We start from the raw sequence: 13,199 nt of genomic DNA, 5'->3' as shown, positions 1-13,199 counted from the left end.
TGGGCAATAAAAAATATTTTATTAAAAACTGGTAGAATGATTGAGGCTTTAAAAATGGATTTGGGGTTGCCCACACCCCATGCGCCCCCCCACTCTGCTCACCCCTGGACCTTGGAAAACATTCCTCCTGAGTCTCTGTGTCTTGTAGTTCTTGCACTCTATAAACAACAACAAAATCTGCCTTCGACCGGTAATCATTTTTCCAACCACAGATGTGGCTCTTCATTTTTCACAAGCATCAAATTCTGAGCTTCTTTGCAACATTAATATTACAGAGTTATTTACTTATATTCTATTCCTATACCCCTGCTGATTATGTCTTGTTAATATTTATTGTGCCTAAGGACACTGATGCAAAAGGGGAAACATGACGTGGTCTCATGAAGTACTTGCAAAAATATCTCCTTACCGAGTTCACTGCTAGGTCATGGCAGGAATTCCACCAGAGATCCTGTAACCTTACCAATGTTCTTGGGTGCGGCTCCCAGCATTCCTCACCATGGCTTTTCTGCGTAGTGCCAATGGGAGTCTTACCGCCCAGCCCTATCTCGAGGGCTGCAGGATGCTCAACTTTTCCTTGGTTGCATCTCCATTGGCAAACCTATTAATAATAATAATATAAGGTTTTATTTATATACCGCCCAAATTCACTGGGATCCGACGCGCGTTTACAATAGAGGGGCTAAAGACAATTTCCTGCCACAGGTTACAATCTAAAAGACACGACACAAAAAGGAGACCGGGAATGGTACGGGGGGGGGAGGCATCAGGTCCAGCATTCTTCTCTCCTCTGAAGGCCGGACCAAGGCAAGATGGCCCGGATGGAGGGCTCTTCTTCTTCAGGCTGTCCCTGCTGGTATTTGGGCTAGCTTCTCTCTCCCTCAAATGGATTGCCATAGCTGGCATGAACTCGCTGTTTTCAGCGACCAGAGGCCTGTTACAGCAGCCAAAATAAAGCTGCTTCGAGTCCACAGTGCGAGGTATGGTGTTTCAATGTGCATGCATCCTAAGAGTCCAGAAGGCCACCCCAAAGCCACACCAGTCCTTGGGCTGGAGCGTGGCTTTGGGGGCGACTTCTGGACCTCTTACGACGCCTGCATTGATTGAAAACGCAAACTCCACTGTGACTCGAAGCAGCTTTATTTTGGCTGTCTGTAAACAGGCCCCAGAGAAAGAGGACTCGCAGCCGTTATTGCCTCTCTACTTGAACAAGGATGCAGATATGAAATATTGCATGTGCACTACAGCCAAAATGAGAACCTGAATCCAGTTTCTAGGCCCCATTAGAGCAGCTCTTTGAATCATTGCGGCTTTATGAAGTATTGACTTACTATTTAGCATTTGACCATTGGTTTCGTCTTGTTATAAAGTTGCAATTGGGGTAGGGTTTGATTTGGGGATTCCAGTCCAATGTTTCACAGAGCTCGAAGTTCTGTTTCACAGGTTGCCATAATTGTCCACTTTACCAGGACAAAATGTGAACAAATTCAAGACCAAACTGTAGGACAACTGCCGACAAAACTCGCCCAAAATGTAGGACATTGAAAAAATGGGGACCTTAAATGTCCTACATTTTGAGCTGAGTTTGTCTGCAGTTGCCCTACAGTTTGGTCTTGAATTTGTCCTACATTTGTCCCTGGTAAAAGTGGACAATTATGGCAGCCCTTTGAGGGACACTTAAATACAACACTAATCAACACTTGGCCAGAATTTTTTGGGCAACTACAACTCCATAACTACAGTTCCGCATCACAACTGCTTCATTAAGGGCTCCTAGGGATTGTGAAAGTCTCCTAAATCCCATCAGCTGGTAAGCAACTGCTCAATTGATGGGTGTGTTCCATGTCCCTGGAAGGGCAGCTACCTAACATTTGCACCCCTTGCCACAAGTGATCTCTGGCATGGACTTGTGACAGAGTTCCTTTTTCTGCCAGCGATTTGCTCATAGGAGGGGGTGAGAATGTCAGGCAGCTGCTTCTCATCAATGGGAATGGACCCCCATCGATTCTCAGTGGTTGCTTACCTATTGTGGGGGTTGTAGGGGGGTCACACCAGAATTCATATATATCAATGTTTTGATGCTACGTAGTACACCGTGGTTCCTATAGGATTCCACATCCTGTTGATAAATAAATCTTCAGGGGGCAAACACTAATGAATTACGAAGCTTTTTGTGCAACCATTTATGCCTCTTTTCTCCTCTCATTAAAATTGGAACCAGTACTGCCGGTTATTAAATGTGGTGAAAAAAAGATAGTTATTTTTGAAATCAAATTTTAAATTTAAAACACATTTCCTTCGGAATATTCTCCCCCCATCTCCTACTGTAGTGCCTCAGCACTAAAATTTCATAGGACTGGAATCTGTTGGTTATTTCAATGGTGTTGTCTCATTGAATCAAATTTGATCTAGTGAGTCCACACATAATCCAGTCCAATTTTACCTATAGGTTTACTCCAGTAGAATGAAATAGTAGATTAGTGGATTGATGGGAGTTATCTGCAATTTATACAAGAGCAGGAAATCTGGAGGGAAGTGCAGTGGAGCCAACCAGAACTATGAAAGCATTACCAAAAAAAGGAGAGAAAAGAAAAGTTATTATGTTGCATAATCCATGTTGCTACTCCAAAAAAAAACACACTCTTCCTAGTTTATGGTATAGACACCCAAGGGATGATTCTCCAAGGGCTCTGCTCAGGCACCGATGGGTTGTGAAAGAGAAGTCCCTTATCCCAGCTATGGTGTTTGTGACAGTTACCCTTTTTCTCCTGGATTTCAACTTCCAAATCCCCCAGTGACCATGCTAGCTAGAGTTCTGTAAGTTTCAATGTGTGTTGCGCTCCCATATCTCAGCAGGTAGAGCATAATGCTGCACCTGCACAACTCCATTGTCCCGTCTCCCCCCCCCCAGTACTCAGTGCTTGGAAAAGTTACCAGGAGGGGGGGTGCTGGTATAATGCTGAAAGGCATGTCATGAGAAGACCAAATGTGGTGGGGCCATATTTGTTGAGAGAGACACCCTGCTCAGTATTATTTCTGATTGTTCCTCATTAGTGCCCGGGGGCCATAATGCAATATATGGGCATTGTAAGGAAACCACACAGAGCACCAACTCAGACTATATGTGTCAGGCTAACGTTCAGTGTTTTTTCTGAGGTATGGGCCTAGGACAGTGTGTAATCCCTTCCCCTCTGCAACATACCAGGTATGCTTTTGTAGATAAATCAATGGGGAGAAATGTTTACTAAAATATGAAAAACTGTAGCACTTCATATTCACTGTAAGCTGGAGTAACCACATATGCAGTCAACACATCTGTTCGCTACTGTGAAGCAATGTGATAGCCTTAGTCTGAATTAGCTGGGAACAGGACACAGAACATATGGGCTCACCATCTTACACTGCTGGTGAAGAGTCAGATGGGGGCAAGGCAGGTCATCGACTTCTCAGTGTCACATTTCAACCTGGTGCAGGTGTTGCTTTTGCCAAAGTATGTCCACATTGTAGTAATGTCCTGCACTACTCAGGACCTTGGATGCAAAAACTTGTGCGTCCAAACCAAATTCTTGGTTGTCAGTGGCAACCAAGAGTGCAGTCCCAATTCCTATGGGCCATGCAGTTGTTCGATGCTAGTACAGGAGGCCCACTGAGGTTTAACCTCCATTAAAGAGGGGGGAAATGCCAAATTAAAAGAACCTACTGTATTTTTAACCTGAGGGAAACACCCTCCTAGGAATCTCTAGTCCCTCCAGTGCAACTCTATGGTCAGCTTCAATAGTGTGTTTTTTTTTTAGAATCACGCTGGAAGGACCTACAACGCTAGAGAGTGTTCTCTCTAGGCATATCTAGGTCCTCCAGCATGACTGATGGGCAACTTCCAACAGACTTTGACTATAAAGTTACATCTGAGGATCTTGGGATAATCAAATCTGCAAAAGTCAAAACTGCAAATGTATGAGAGCTGGACTGTATAGAATATTCTTTCCATTCTCTACTTTCAGCTCATTTCATTGCTATCTCTGGGAGAAGGACAGCCAGAGAAGAAGCTGACTCCTTTGACAGCACTGTTACCTCTAAGTGAAAGACAATCAGATGTTTAGCCGCTCCTAGTCCTGGGGGAAAAGAGCAAAGTACAAATAAATATAATAAATAAAACCCCCCCTTTAGGTTGTAGTCAGAGTCAGAAAAGGTATTTCTTACGCAACTGCATTTAACCCAATTGTAAAGAAAATTTCCTTTTATCCAAAACAAACCTTAGGATGATCACTAAGGTTTGCTCTTTGCCCATGAGCCATCACACTGTTAATGAGAGTCCCAGTGCACTTTACAATTCAGGAGATATTATTGGGGATTGGAACCTGCTTGACAAAGAGTATGGCTATTATTTTTTTATCCTGAAAAAGTTTCTAAACTAAAAATTTCTCCTATGCATTCCTCAAATATATAGAATCTCTAAACCTAGATATAAATATATTCATGCTGTTACCACACACCCGTGCACACATGTGAGCACACACAGACCCATCATATATACACTTATGATGGACAGTGAATTAAAACTTGACAGTTTTAAAGTGGGATTGATATTCTGTGTAATTGTTACTGAGTGGGAAAAGACTCTAGGGGCGTGTCTGCACTGTAAAAATAATGCAGTTTGACACCACTTTAAAATGCCATGGCTCCATTCCTATGGAATCCTGGGAATTGCACTTGGTGAGGCAGAAGCACTTGTGGGCAGAGAAAGTCAAAACAATAAATCCCAGGACTTCATAGGATGGCGCTACAGTATTTAAAGTGGTATCAAACTGCATTATTTTTACACTGTAGGTGTTAGCCTAGTTCTCTATTCCAACAGAGTTGCTCTTTCTGATGAAAATTTCTGTGTGTGGTGGAACAGAAATTTATTTAAAATTTCTCTACTCTTTTCCTTCAGTGTGCAATTTTTAATCCAAACAGAATTTTCCTTTTTATTATTCCAATTTCTTAGATATCTGTTGCTCCTAGAATTTAAAAAGCAGTGGCACAGGGGGGGAAGACATCAGCTTTTTCCTGAGCTACGCTTTAGAAACTTGGCAATTAATAATTTCTCCACCTGACCCAGATTCAGCAGCAGGTTTAGCTAGAAAAGAGGAACTATCTCGATTTAATGGAAAGCGGTTTTACTCTTATGCATGCCAGAGCTGTTGAGGAACGGTTAGTCGGTTGTGTGTGTGTGTGTTGTGAGAGAGAAGAGAGAGAGAGATGGGAGAGGAAGAGATATGATTCTTCCTCTTACATTTCCGGATTTTCTTTTGCACAAGGGTAACAACAAAGATTGTCGTCATCACCTCCCATCCCAGCAGCCCTCCCCACCCCCAAAAACAGCTAATCAAAAGCCAAAATAAAATAGACCAAGACCCCACAAATATATGAAAAAGTGAAATCTCTTAGAACTGGCCACAGTGACAGAATATTTCAAAAACCAGCAGAACAGATTAAACGCTGCCACTAGGGATGATGGGACTTGTCATCCAGTACATTGGGAGGGCACCAGCTTTGGTTGGCAGCAAAAACAGTGAAGGCTCTGGCCTGGATGGACTCCTAGGACAGTGTTCTGCCCCACCCTGTACAATGTGGAGATGAAGTTTGTGCTGGGTTTTAGTCTGAATATGCTGCCACCTGAATCCTGTAAATATGTTTGGCATGTTGGGTGGTAGTCTTTAAAAGTGCAGGCTAGACCCAGAGTGGTTCACTGTCCCCTTGAAAGGGGAACTGTTGGCTGCACTGCAGGGGGGGACACAATGGAAAAGGCCCTTCTCTCTTCTCTTTCTTCTGCGGATGGGGAGGCGAGGAAAACCGATTCAGAAGAAAGGGACTTATAGTGGGGTGTTGGGTTTACAGCATTCCAGGGATGCCATAAGTTAGGCAGTTAATGACAGCAGAAGACTTTACCAAGTCCGAAGTGGGATTCCACCAGCCACATACTGGCTTTGTGACCCATCTGTTGTGCAGGAGATTGGTTCCCTGAGTCATATGAGGAACAAGGGCAGAGACATGAAACCGACCCGTTGGCTACTTGTGGTCAAGAAGTTGCTCATGGCTTCTGTGGCCACATGTGGCCAATGACTTCCAAAGCCACAAGGAACTTCAGTGTGTACATGTGCCAATTGGCCACTAGGATCTTCTGTCACCAGAAAGTGGCTAATGGGCCATAGTTCCAACATCTGAGACCATAAGGAGCTTCTGCAGTCACATGTGGCCATGGCATCCGAGGCCCACAGGAACTTCAGTAAGCACATCTGGCCAATAGGCCACAGTTTCCACACCTGAGGCCACTAGGCATTCTGTGTCCATATGTGGCCAGTGGTCTTACAGTTTCCACCCCTGTGTTCATTAAAGAGCCTTCTGCCGTAACATGTGGCCAATGGCCAGTTTCTATACTTGTGGCCCCCTCCTCAAAACTAAAAAAGAATAAACAACTATAAACGGGCCACTGTTTCCAACACTCAATGCCACAAGGCAGCTTCTGGAGCCACATGTGACCAAATGGGCCCACAGTTTGCCCACCCCTGCCTGCCCCCTGGAAGCTCTCTGTTAACCTCTTTTTTCTTTCACCACCTTCTCTTCCTCCTCCCTCCTCCTCTTCTTCCTCCTTCCTCCTCTTCTAATCCTGGCACTTCTCATAAACTTCCGGCCCTGAGAACAATGTTTAATGTGGAACATTCCGTGAACTGAACTTCTCCTTAACTCTTAGGCAAATATTGGCCAGCGTTGGTTTGTGGCTGGAGCCGGTTCCCCGTCCTGAGGTTATTCTGGGGGGAAAGGGGGGGTACAAGTTAGGACGTTTGCATTTGAGGTTGAAACTTGCAGGGAAATGGTGACATACCCAGGGCGACAGCTTGGTGCATTCCTGTTCTTGTTTCGTGTAGAATGGATGACTTTCCATATCCTTTTTCCCCCTTGTAAATATCACCAAAAAGCCCCTCTGTTTGTTGCTTGATTCGTAAAGCTTAGTTTTTTTTGATGGGGAACGTGAAAACGTCTGCCAAGTTACCGCTTTTCTTTCCTCTTTCAGCTCCTGTCTGTGGACCCGGGTGCAATAGCTGATCATTTTTCATGGGTGGGCCATCTTCCTGATTCTACTTCCCTTTATGTACCTTATTTATGTGCCTTTTTTTTAACTCTAATAAATATAAGAGACATTATAATATAAGAAATAAAACAAAGTGCAAAGTTATAGTATCAGTTATTCAGTGTAAGGATGGAACTCTTTTAATTTTCGTTATAGATCTGTCTTACACAACTCACACCATTTAGGACAGATGGTGACCCAGTTTGCTTTAATTTACACAGCCCTTGCAACATTGAGGGTCCAAAGCCTCTTAAAAAATATATTATGCTCATTGCCGGAATTTGGCAATCTAATCTTCAGATTTTTGCTCCATCAACATTCAGTTTTTCTGCAACTTTGCTTTGAGTTTCTGTATTTGCGCATCTGAGGTGTTCTGGCAAAGATTTTTCTGTGCAAAAAAACACCATGTTTTTGTGCAAATACACACACACACCACCACACATACACACACATTACATATTGGAAAAAACATGTTTCTGCACAGAAGCACCGTTTCCTGCATATAAAATGTGGTTTTGTAAATAGACATGCACACATATACGTATTTCTATGAGTGCAAAAATACTCCAGAAAAACTTCCAGCATTTGGAAAAACTGGAAAGAAAATGGCCACAAAAGTCTCACTGTTCTCTTGTTCTTCCGACAGGGTTTCCCAAGAATGGGAAACCATTATCACCTGGGAAATGAAAATATTAAAGAACATTTTCCACCCTTTCCTAGTACTTTGTTTTATCTGGCAGATAGTTTTGGATCTGGAATACCTGTATTTGCAATATACATACCTAGTATATACTATGAACATTGTACATAGTGTGTGTGTGTGTGTGTATAATACCACACACACATTGAAAGTGGAACCCAGGTCTAAAAAACAACATTCATTTATGAATATTTTCGTTTGGTCAGTGGCACCAGAATCTCAGTTAGGTAATCAGTAAATCCACCCTGGATTTGGTCCGAACTTTAAAGGAGCTAGCCAGTGTACTGATCCAGTGTTGGAGTTCCCGACCTTGAGGGATCCTTTGCGGCTCAGGCTAGAACACAGAGCAGATTCACTGCAAACTACGGAACAGACCCCAAGTATACCTTTGTGGGAACCAAAAAACATGGGCTGCCCTTGGTATTAGCGAGCTGGTGCATTGGGGAAGGGATTGCCTGTAAAAGGATCAGCTCCAGAGATGAAATTGCTTGTTGGACTTCTGCAGCCTTTTGCGCCCTGGATGGTGTTTCTTTTCTTTCTTTTCTTATGAGATAGGATAGTTTTAAAACTGCAGATATTCTGGCGATAGGGCAAGTTGAGCTAAGATGGTCCTTTTCATATCATGTTCTGGAGAGTGTTACAGAAGGGAGGTGGGTTTCTTTCATTAAAAACTTCTTGGCAAAGGGAGGGGGTCTTTGCCTCCCAGAATCCTTTGTAATTTCGGGGGGCGGGGGGGTAAGGTAGGGGGTAGCAGATAGAATTGATCCAAAAAGGGGCTTTTGATGTGAGCTATTAAGTTTTACTGGGTTTCAGCCACTCAGTTGTGACATATTTGCTAATATAGGTGCACAGATTTGGGAGGTAGAAATGTGGTACTTTGCCCCCTCTTTAAGACAAGAGCATTCCAAATATATTTTATAAAAATATCGAAACAAAAAATCAGAAAGACCTAATATTTTGCTGTTGCTGTTTCTAACCCTTTCTCTATCCTGAACCACAAAATCTTGACTCATCACCCATATCTACTATATATATATATATAATATATATATTCATTCATTCATTCATTCATTCATTCAACAGATATAAGGTGCCTTATCATGTTTAAGGAGATGGCAAAGTACCCTGACTGTGTATTTTCTCTATGCTTTGCCTGTATGCAATTATACATTTGTGTCAGCCTTTCCCAACCCAAGAGCCCTCCGGGCTTGGACTCAATCCATTGTCCACTGAAACAACATGGCCACTGGGGGCATCGCGCTTAGAAAGAAAGGCTCTGCTGTGACTGTCTGTTCTCTTTGCTCTGCTTTTGGGGTTATTTATAATCCTTTTATGCTTTATTAAATATTTTATATATGTATAAAAAAAATCAAGTTACATTCTAAGTATAGTTGTCTAAGTTTTCTACCTTTCTGTTGTAAGGAGGCCAAAAAATATTGCAGTTTTTCAAGTGCTACCTTTATTTGAGCAGAGGAATCACATATTTTTGGAAGCATTCTAGCAGCACAATACACTCTTGATACATTTCACTTGTGTGGGCTCCTGTGTGAAGTTTCTTCCCCCATTCTTGCTTTCTGGAGTGGGACATCAACACAAACAGCTGCCACACAACAACAACAGCAAGTTTATTACTTTATTTGTAGAGTTTATTAGGCCCTCTATAAAGTACTTTTCACATTATCATCATATCATAGCATCAGCATCATTGTATTCTTGCATTTCTTTCAGAATTGGGACTCATGGTTGGTTACAGTGAAACGACATTACAGTTTAAAATACTGAAAGTGACAACATATAGAATTAAACTAGTCCCAGTAGTAAAACACTTGAAATATCTAGTTAAAAGAACAAAATGCACTAAAACAAAGACCTGAACGGCTTTGTGTTCCATGCACACAAAAAAAGAAGAGCCGTTCAACATGTTTCAAAACTAATAATATGCCAGTGAATGAAAACAGCCAGATTAAGTAAGCCTTGCACTAACTGAACAAGAACATTGGGAGCCTTCCTGAAGAGAGCATCTTCCAGGGATGATTTATTCTTTCTTTTCCTCAACCTTCACTTTTTTTCTGATTTCTGTTTTGGTGGTTGCTTTTAAAAAAAGATTGATGCTTTTTAAAAATATGTGGGTTTGAGGTAGCTGGTTAGGCAGCCATAAACTGCTCTCCCCTTTTCTCTCTTCTGTTGCCGTTTTTGCACATTCAGGGGGCAGCTGGTGTATACCTTGCCTTTTGAAGGCAGGCGCAAACAGCTTCAAGTTACTCGGCTTATAGTATAATCCCACGCTTTTTTTTTTTTTGCATGATTTCTGCACACATTCTGTTGCACCTAGCCTGCCAAGTCTGTGTTTCTCCAGCCCCCTCCTTCACTATTCTCCAAGCTGATGTTGCTGAAAAAATACTTCCAGACGACAGAGGTCTTGAAGGAAGGGTGTGTGTTAATAGGTGAGAGAAGAACAACGTGTGATTGGCAGCTAAAAAGGCCAATGCGTTTAGATGCCTCAACACATGTATTGTGTCTAGATCAAGGAAGTATGTGTCACTTTATTCTGCATTGGTTAGGCCTCACCGGATATTGTGTCCAGTTCTGGGGCACTACGTTCAAGATGGATGTTGAGAAGCTGGAGTGTGTCCAAAGAGGACGATCAAAATGGTGAAGAGTCTGGAAACCATGCCCTTTGAGGGAGACTTAGGGAGCTGGGTATGATTTAGCTCGGAGAGAGAAGGTTAAGAATATACGATAGCCCTGTTATATGTTTGAAGGGGGTGTCATATTAGGAGGAGCAAGCTTGTTTTCTGCTGCTCCAGAAATAGGATGCGAAAACAATGGGTGCAACCTACAGGAAAAGAGATTCCACCTCAACATTAGGAGGAACGTCCTAACATGTGCGTGTTGACAGTGAAGAAGAACTCCCTTGGAGAGTGATGTCTCCTTCTTTGGAGGTCTTTAAACAGAGGTGGATGGCCATTGTTGGGGTTCTTTTTATTGTGAGTTCCTGCATGGCAGGTGGTTGGATTGGATGCCCTTGAGGTCTCTTCCAGCTCTATGATTTGCAGGGAAAACCCACTGAAGCACCACCAGCTCACCCAATGGGCTGAACACCAAGGGCAAGCCACCACCTGTTCCTTCATCTACAAAGATAGGCGTGCTAAAATAGAACATTCATGGGTACAAGCTGCATGCGTTTTCTGTTCCAACACAACGCATGTGCACAAAGTGCGCGACACACCTCCAGTTGGCCACCATTCACACCCTCATCCTGCCCACCTGGCATCCCATTTGATGCCCCATACAAGCAAGCCATGCAACCAGTTATTCAACTGCACAAGCAACTCAACAGCCCATTACTGCACATTGCTGCCACCCAATGAGAACATTGGCCACAGCACAAACCTGAAGGCCCCCATACATGCTTTCTTTCCCCTGCCTTCCCCCATGGGCCTACTGTTGGACTGGCCACTTTGTTTAATGTTATGATTGTATCCACTGTATCGTTGGTGACATGCAACATTGGTCATTTTGCTTCACAGTATGTGCAATGGGTTATGGTGTAATGGATTGATAGCAATAGCATTATAGCATTTACATTTCTGTATCTCTTATCAGTGAACTCAGGCACTCTCTAAGTGTTTTACAAATCTGTAAGCCAATGCCCCCAAGAAGCTGGGGCCTGTTACAGACTGCCAAAATAAAGCTGCCTTCGGGTCTCTTTGGAGGTATTGCTTGTTTAAATGCGCATGCTACTAGAATCCAGAAGCTGCACAAGCTGCACTCCAGTGCTTAAGAATGGAGTGTTGCTTTGGCCACGACCTCCGGACTCTTAGGACCCATGCTCATTTTTTAAATAGCATACCTCCAAAGAGACCCGACGCACGCTTTATTTTGGCAGTCTGTAACAGCCTGGGGGTATTTCATCTTACTGATTCTATGAAAGGATGGAAGGCTGAGTTAACCTTGGACCCCTGGGATTAAACTCACATACATGTGGCTTCAGTACCAACATTTTAACCACTGCACACCTGGGCTCATTTTAAAGGCGCATGGCCACTATGTACATGTACAAACAATAAATCTGTGGATGGGAGATATATATATATATATATGGGCTGCATGGTGCTGGCAGCTCTACAGCTTTTTCCTGTCTCCCAGAGACACACTCGTCCACATTCTGGTGCAAACTGTCCACATTTTTCAGCCTTGAAACTGACAGCAAACCAAGATTTTATTTTCTTCCCAGTATTTAGCCCTGGAGGTGTGGCTTTGCCTGGATTCCTCCCATGTGGGCCATATCATCTTTTCAACGGTAAGTTTCAAAACAAAACAAACAAACAAGCTCCCTCCATTTATATACCGCTTATACCAAAGCAGTGTCTAACAGTTTACAAAGTAAGAATTGCCCCCAACCCTCTGAGCACAACCATATCTTATCAATCATGTGGACAGCCCCATACATGCCGTGTGTGCAAAGTACATAACAGAATCATGACTACCGGGTTGGTTACTTTTTAACAAAAAACAACAATACTCTTTCGGATGGGCTCCCTCAGCTTGAAAATTATTTTAAGGGCTCCTCCAGAGTATACGTGAAGTCTGGCGGAAAATTTTGTGATGAAAAGACAGCTTGCGGGAACTGTTTATAAGAAACAGGCTTTGAATTAGCATTACCTTTTTATTCCTTACTTTATAATGGGCGTTCATCGTTTCATACATTTGACAATAACATATTGGCCTGCGTCCCACTGGTGGGATTCAGAGTGATTGTTCTCAATTGTGAAGGAGCTGCTGGGCTAAAGACTGCCTAAGGATGAGTCAATAGGTAGTGTAACCTCAGTAAGTCAAGAGTTTACTCTAGATGGAGCTAAAACAAGAAGAATCAGGCCGCTGAATGTGTGTTTGCCCATATGTGATTCTTTTCGTTATTTCTTTTTTTAAAAACTCAACAACCTTTTATATCCCCCTTAGTTACAAACAGGCAACCAAGACTGCATCTGCTTTGCAGAAAAATGCAGATTGAGACTGTTTTACTGCCCATGGCTCCATGCTATGGAACTGGGGGATTTGTCGTTTTGGCGGATATTTGTCTGCTTGGTCAGAGAGCTCTGGTGCCCAATAAATCAAATCTCCAGCATTCCATAGTATTGAGCCATAGAAGTTAAAGCAGTGTCAAACTGCATTATTTCTGCTGTGCGGATGCAGCTGGAGCTACATGGTACTAAATGAGCAACCTAGCAGAGGGTCTTTTCTTCCCAATAGGAAGTGATCCAGATACCACCACAGAAAAATAGGGGGCATGAAGCAGTGATTTCCCCCATGCCCTCCATAATGGGCATTTGGGAGGGGCATTGGACGTTTGTAACTAAGTAAGTTGATGTAAAGAGTTGGTGATTT

General features: G+C 42.9%; 1 long non-coding RNA gene across 1 annotated transcript; it reads right to left on the bottom strand.

Moving 5' to 3' along the window:
* Positions 1-6,704: 6,704 nt before the first annotated feature.
* On the bottom strand, positions 6,705-9,300 carry LOC121925059. The gene is made up of 3 exons (XR_006102792.1): positions 9,269-9,300; positions 8,484-8,485; positions 6,705-6,791 (listed from the first exon to the last, which is right to left on the bottom strand). It is a non-coding gene; the product is annotated as an uncharacterized LOC121925059 (long non-coding RNA).
* Positions 9,301-13,199: the final 3,899 nt, after the last annotated feature.

The sequence above is a fragment of the Sceloporus undulatus genome, chromosome 3 (genome assembly GCF_019175285.1).
Source record: "Sceloporus undulatus isolate JIND9_A2432 ecotype Alabama chromosome 3, SceUnd_v1.1, whole genome shotgun sequence".
Classification (NCBI taxonomy): domain Eukaryota; kingdom Metazoa; phylum Chordata; class Lepidosauria; order Squamata; family Phrynosomatidae; genus Sceloporus; species Sceloporus undulatus.
The sequence above is the reverse complement of the archived record's forward strand: the minus strand, read 5'-3'. Positions and strand labels throughout refer to the sequence as shown.